Source organism: Physeter macrocephalus, chromosome 6 (assembly GCF_002837175.3).
Source record: "Physeter macrocephalus isolate SW-GA chromosome 6, ASM283717v5, whole genome shotgun sequence".
NCBI classification, from domain to species: Eukaryota; Metazoa; Chordata; class Mammalia; order Artiodactyla; family Physeteridae; genus Physeter; species Physeter macrocephalus.
Window position 1 is genome coordinate 1,336,030 of NC_041219.1, and position 2,158 is coordinate 1,338,187.

Genomic DNA, 2,158 nt, shown 5'->3' on the forward strand with positions numbered 1-2,158 from the left:
TTGTGAATTTTTTTGTTCTAGTTCTGTGAAAAATGCCATTGCTAGTTTGATAGGGATTGCATTGAATCTGTAGATTGCTTTGGGTAGTATAGTCATTTTCACAATGTTGATTCTTCCAACCCAAGAACATGGTATACCTCTCCATCTGTTTGTATCATCTTTAATTTCTTTCATCAGTGTCTTATAGTTTTCTGCATACAGTTCTTTTGTTTCCTTAGGTAGGTTTATTCCTTGGTATTTTATTCTTTTTGTTGCAGTGGTAAACGGGAGTGTTCCTTAATTCCTCTTTCAGATTTTTCATCATTAGTGTATAGGAGTGCAAGAGATTTCTGTGCATTAATTTTGTATCCTGCTACTTTACCAAATTCTTTGATTAGCTCTAGTAGCTTTCTGGTAGCATCTTTAGGATTCTCTATGTATAGTATCATGTCATCTGCCAACAGTGACAGCTTTACTTCTTTTCTGATTTGATTCCTTTTATTTATTTTTCTTCTCTGATTGCTGTGGCTAAAACTTCCAAAGCGATGTTGAATAATAGTGGTGAGAGTGGACTACCTTGTCTTGTTCCTGATCTTAGAAGAAATGGTTGCAATTTTTCACCATTGAGAACCATGTTGGCTGTGGGTTTATCATATATGGCCTTTATTATGTTGAGGCAAGTTCCCTCTATGCCTACTTTCTGGAGGGTTTTTTTTTTTTTTCTGGAGGGTTTTTATCATAAATGGGTGCTGAATTTTGTCAAAAGCTTTTTCTGCATGTATTGAGATGATCATACCATTTTTCTCCTTCAATTTGTTAATATGGTTTATCACACTGATTGATTTGTATATATTGAAGAATCCTTGCATTCCAGGGGTAAACCCCACTTGATCATGGTTTATGATCCTTGTAATGTGCTCTTGGATTCTGTTTTCTAGCATTTTGTTGAGGGTTTTTGCATCTGTGTTCATCAGTGATATTGGCCTGTAGTTTTCTTCCTTTGTGACATCTTTGTCTGGTTTTGGTATCAGGGTGGTGGTGGCCTTGTAGAATGAGTTTGGGAGTGTTCCTCCTCCTGCTACATTTTAGAAGAGTTTGAGAAGGATAGGTGTTAGCTCTTCTCTAAATGTTTGATAGAATTCACCTGTGAAGCCATCTGGTCTTGGATTTCTGCTTGTTGGAAGATTTTTAATCACATTGTCAATTTCAGTGCTTATGATTGTTCTGTTTATATTTTTATTTCTTCCTGATTCAGTCTCAGAAGGTTGTGCTTTTCTAAGAATTTTTCCATTTCTTCCAGATTGTCCATTTTATTGGCATATAGTTGCTTGTAGTAATCTCTCTTGATCCTTTGTATTTCTGCAGTGTCAGTTGCTACTTCTCCTTTTTTGTTTCTAATTCTAATGATTATGCTAATTTGTTGACACATATATATATTTTAAAACATTTTTTATCTTTTCAAATTCATTAGCCTTTTATTTTATAGCATATGGGTTTTGTGTGATATTTAGAAAGTGCTTCCCCACATCTTTGTGATTATTTGAAAATTCTCTAATGTTTTTCTTCTACTTTTATAGGTTCCATTTTCATGCTTAAATTTGTTTTGTTTTTTTTTCGGTACACGGGCCTCTCAATGTTGTGGCCTCTCCCGTTGCGGAGCACAGGCTCCGGATGCACAGGCTCAGCGGCCATGGCTCACGGGCCTTGCCGCTGCGCGGCATGTGGGATCTTCCCAGACGGGGGCACGAACCCGTGTCCCCTGCAACAGCAGGCAGACTCTCAACCACTGCACCACCAGGGAAGCCTGCTTAAATATTTTTTGAAAAATTGAAATGTAGTTTATTTACAACGTTGTGTTAGTTTTGGGTATACGGCAAAGTGATTCAGTTATACATATGTATGTATGTATATATGATATACGTATTCTTTTTCATATTCTTTTCCATTATGTTTTATTACAGGATATTAAGTATAGTTCCCTGTACTATATAGTACAAGGCTATACAGGACCTTGTTGTTTGTTTTATATATAATAGTTTGTTTCTGCTAATCCCAAACTCCTAATTTATCCCTCCCCAACCCCTTTCCCCTTTGGTAACCGTAAGTTTGTTTTCTATGTCTGTGAGTCTATTGCTGTTTTGTATATAAGTTCATTTGTATCACTTTTTAGATTCCACAT